A 5046-nucleotide genomic window follows, 5' to 3' on the forward strand; every position below is an offset into this window, starting at 1 on the left:
TTTCAAACTTATTTAGTAAAGAAGTTTGGGTCCAAGGAGGACTAGAAAGCTTTCAGTTGTTCTTCTTCCTAAAGGTAAGAACATCCAATTTGCATTTACTATTTATGAGCTGTGTCTTCATATCGTCACGTGATCAAGTGATGCTCTGCTTTTAAAAACCTGGGAATGAGATGAGATTCATTATTTTTTAATGTAAAAAGGATGATGGCAAACTTCACAGTGTCATACAAAACTGGGCTGTCACTCCTCCCTGCACTTGTATGATGCTGACGATTGAGAAATTAATAGCTACATGCCATACTTACAAAACCTAGGGTTTGACATTAACGCAATATTTATTTTTTTCCTTTGAAAGCAGTGTTTGAGTGTTTAATTGCAGTGGATGATTCACAGGGAGATCTTCAACCCTGAGCAGTTCCCTGGTACTTATTCAGGAGCGCATTTTTCCAAGTAAGACACACATCTACTGAGGAAGCCCTTTAGCTTTGCTCTCGTATTTCTCTTTCCACAAGGGGGCTGCTGCTAAGTTTTATTTGGTTTCTAAGAGCATGGTGAATGAAATTAAAATTAAAATAGTCAAATGAGTTGAACTAAAAATTAACCTTATGGTTACCCAAAGTGTTCTGGAAGAAAATTTAATCTGTATTTATTTATTTTATTATAATTATTATTTTTTTGGAAAGTTCTTCTTCTGGAATGAGAAGAACTTTGGAATTGCAGACTAAAATGATGTGTCTGGAAATCTAATCCTTCCATGAAAAATCTGCAAGGCCTGCCCTGTGCACATGTTCAATGTTCATGTTCCCCACTGACCTCAGCCTCAAGGAATGTCTTACGTTATGCAATGACTTCCTCTCATTTTAAGGAAGAAAATTGACCCTTATTTCTTTAGGTCATTTTTTTATTAGCTACACATGACATTACAATGATCTTTGGGTCAACATTGGGTCAACTTTTGGCTTCTACTTTACCTTTGTAGTTTTTTTTTTCTTTAGTACTTTTTTTTTTTTGCACCAGCGATTGAACCTAGGTGTGCTTAACCACTGAGCCACATCCCCAGCCCTTTTCATTTTTTTTTTATTTTGAGACAGAGTCTCACTAAGTTGCTTAGAGCCTCACTATGTTGCTGAGGCTGGCTTTGAACTTGTGATCCTCCGGCCTCAGCCTCCCAGGTTGCTGGGATTACAGGTGTGTGCCACCCACCGTCCCTGACTCTTTAGTAATTTTTATAGTTTGATTTTTTTTCCTAGATTTATTCTAAAACCGCTGGGTTATCATAGAATTATTTTCTCTTCTTCTCTTGAAGTTCATCTCCTATTGCTTCTGGTTTTATCCATCCCTGCTCCCTAAAACACCCAATAAATCACTTTCTTTTATGTGTTCATTCATGCAACTATTTCCTGCCACTGGAATCGGTCCACTAGGGTCTGCTGCCTTATTTATACTACTTGTGAGCTAACAGTGCTTTGTAAATTTAAAAAAGATTTTTTAAAAAATGTCAAAAGAAGTTTTAATAAAAGTTCACTGACCATATTGAAAAAAAAAAGTCAAAAGAAGAATGCTGTTTTATGGTAGGTAAAAATTGTATGAAATTCAAATTTCAGTGTCCATAAGTAACCTTTCATTGTAAGGAGGCCACATTTATCTGCTTACCTATTGTCAATGGCTGCTCATGGCCCATAGAAGCCCAATGGCCAATCTAAATTCTCAAGAGTTCTGGCTTCTTCTCACGGCTCCAAATCCACCATCCTTGCCCAGAGGTCTCTTATTCCTGTCATGCACCATTGCTTTGTACCTATTTTTCTTTGCTTGCTACTCAGCACCTTTTGTGTGACTCTCTAATACAGGACTGGATGGCTTGATCCCAATCTGTTCTGTTAGAGGCAGAACTAAAGTCCATGATCTCTCTCCTGACATACCCACTTCCAGCCTCATCTCCAGGTTGGAATCCCAAGTGCTCTGAATCTCAAAGGGAAGCTTGGATAGTATTGAAATAAGAGTCATTAATACTTGTCCAAAAATAGGAAGGGCTCTCAACCTGATTTTTTTTTCCTCTTCTTGCCTTTGTTTAATTGAATTTTTAAAAGCTTAGATGTTAAGAATCTCCTTTCGTAGATGTTAAATGTTTCCATGTTGGTTTTCGCCCAGGGTTGGTGCCTGCAGAGCTGGTTCTGAAACTTCACCTTGTTGGCCATTGTTCTGCCTTCTAGCTCAGTTAGGTGTTCCAAAGATTTTTTTTTTTTTTTTTTTTTTTTTTTTTTTGCAGAGGTATGTTCTACATTCAAGAGCGTTCAATCCCAAATAGAGCTATGTGGCACTGTCCTAAAGACTTCTCTGCAATTCAATATTGATCTGTTAAGCGGCACTCACTGGCTGTAGTTCATTCAAATAATTGCTGATCCCTTTAACAACACACAATTATAGAAGGCCATCAGGTGCTTTGCTAAAATCACAACAAACCACATGGAAGCCCTTCACCTACCTGCTCTAGTAGCTTAGGGGTTCCCATCAGGCTGAGGATGGCAAGAATAAAAGAGAGTTTCTGGAATCAGGCAGACCTAGGTTAAACTCTGTGTCTGCCAATTCACCCAGGAGACTGCTTGTCCTCTCCTCCACGTGGTGGTGAGGATTCAATGCATGATCTTCCATATAGTCACTCTCCTCTAAATGGGAGTTTTATCACCAGTCATCATGATGATTTCTTGAAATCATCAAGAAAGAATGAGATCAGTTAAGAATGGCTTCTTAATAAGTTCACATTGGCATCTAGTGGAGAAGAAATGGTTTCTAAATGCCCGTGTCTCTTTTTTGATCTTAGGTTGCTATGGTTCATATGTGTTTAATGTTTAGTATACTTCTGTGGTTCCTGAAGTCCACCATTGACTGAAATTTGTCATCCTACTTATCTGACTCCAATTCTTCCAATCTCCTATTTATTTAAATTCTTAAATAGCTCTGAAAAGTCTTTTTTATTTTCAACGCCCTAGCATATGATTGTCTTGAGCAAGTGGATGTCAATGTGTGGGATGAGCCAGGTGTTTCTGAACCTCTTTCTCCTGTAAGGTTTCTCTTTAGCTGAAAAAAACTTGATTTGGGGCTAAGCGCTCAGGATTGTGAATGAAAATCTTGAGATTCTGGTGCTTAATCTGCTCCTCAACTGGCTATGCATTCTGAGATGTGCTTTCTGACCTCTCAACACCAGTTTATTTCTCTGTAAAATTATTAGGTTGTACCAGAAGCTTTCCATGCATATCTGCTTATTCTAGAACCTTCTTGTTCATTACCAGAAGCAACCTATTGAGCATGTGCAGGACACCCATAGAGAAGACTGGAGACTCCTCTGCTCCCTGGTTGCCCTCTCCTGAGCTGCTTACCTCTGCCATCCACTTCCACCATGATGCTCTTCCTCATCTTGGGCCCAGAGCAATGGAGTTGGCTGACCATGGACGGAACCTTGGAAACCATAAGCCCAGATAAACTTTCCCTCTCCTACATTGTTCTTTTCAGGTCTTTTGCTCACAGCGATGAAAAAGTTGACTCAAACTCTCACCAGATGTTGGCAACTGTTCTTAGATTTCTCAGCCTCCAGAATCGTGAACCAATAAATTTCTGTTCATTATAAATGATCTTTTCTGTGATATTCTGTTATTGTAGCACAAAAGGGACTAAGGTAAATTCTGCCAAAAGAAGAAGAGAAGAAGGAGAAGGATGAGGAGGAGGAAGAAGGATGATGATGATGATGATAATGATGATGATGATGATAATAATAATAATAAAGTAGAGATGGTAAAGGGTTGATGTAAGGTATAAAGAGTTTTGTTTTGTTTTCTTTCAATTCTTATTTTACTTTGTCAATGCTTTAATCCTCCCCAAGGTAATGCCAATGTGACATATCGACCTGCCCACCACTCTCTGGAATACTGCCTTGACCTTCTTTAGAAGAACTAACCTCTGTTTCCATCTCAGAAAAGAACACCATTTTGAGGCAGTGTACAATTTTAGTTGGAAAGAAAAGGCATTCAACATGTAAGGATGTATAACACAAAGACAGGGTAATTCAACAATTGTCTTAGGGCCTCAGAAGCATTTGTTCTAAGTAACATTTGGAGGCATACAACTCAGATAATTGATACTAAGTGTTTGCTTCTTCGTAGTTAGTCGAGGCTGAGGGGAGAATCAATGGAGGGATGGATGGCATTGGGTTTTTATGCTCTTTCAGGGCACACAGTGAAAAGTGCTGTTTGAAATCTAAGTTCTGGAGTCAGATAGTGGATCCACTCTTCTTTTTTAAAAATGATTATTATTATGTGTGGTGCTGGGGATCGAACCCAGGGCCTCATGCATGCCAGGCAGACACTCTACCTCTGAGCCACATCCCCAGCCCACAGAGCCACCCTTTTTGATTGGGTAAAGTTGGAGAAGTTACTTAATCTCTTTTACTTCATGTTCTTCTTTTTAAAATAGGCATAATAATAAAATTGCAGTGAGAGTCCATTCAGGGTGGAACACATACTCACACAGAAGAGCTTAGACAAGTCATTGGGTTGGAGCAAATACCCACTCAATGCCATTTATTACCATTCTTAATGTTTTTTTATTCTCCCATAGATACATCCACATTTTATTAAAAAGGAATAACGTATGGAAACAGGACTCAATGAAACGCTTATGGAATAGTATGAAAGGAAAAGAGAAATGTAAAAAATCCTGACTATGTCTAAAGGTCCAATTGCTCATAGCCGCTGTAAATTCTTCCTTCCTATCTTTTTTACTTTTGAATTTAAAAGTGTTGCAGGAAATTTTTAAATTATGTTAGGTTTTTTTTTTTTTTTTGAGTGATCTTTCTGGAGCTTAGAAAAACCATCATGCCATTTGACTCTGGTGACTGTATCACTTAAGACCAATTAATGTACTATTGAAATGTCATTAATGAAACATGGCAAGAACACAACGCATATCAGAAGGTAAGCATTGTTTTGCCAACACCGATCTCATTTTAATAGATGCACTGTGTAAAGGATTTAATTATGCAATAAAGCAAAATAA

General features: G+C 38.2%; 1 non-coding gene across 1 annotated transcript; it reads right to left on the reverse strand.

Annotated features, from left to right (window-relative positions):
• Positions 1–4306: 4306 nt before the first annotated feature.
• On the reverse strand, positions 4307–4379 carry Trnaa-ggc (transfer RNA alanine (anticodon GGC)). Its single transcript has one exon. It is a non-coding gene; the product is annotated as a tRNA-Ala (tRNA).
• Between the last annotated feature and the right edge of the window lie 667 nt (positions 4380–5046).

Source organism: Callospermophilus lateralis, unplaced genomic scaffold (genome assembly GCF_048772815.1).
Source record: "Callospermophilus lateralis isolate mCalLat2 unplaced genomic scaffold, mCalLat2.hap1 Scaffold_79, whole genome shotgun sequence".
In the NCBI taxonomy this organism is placed as follows: Eukaryota; Metazoa; Chordata; class Mammalia; order Rodentia; family Sciuridae; genus Callospermophilus; species Callospermophilus lateralis.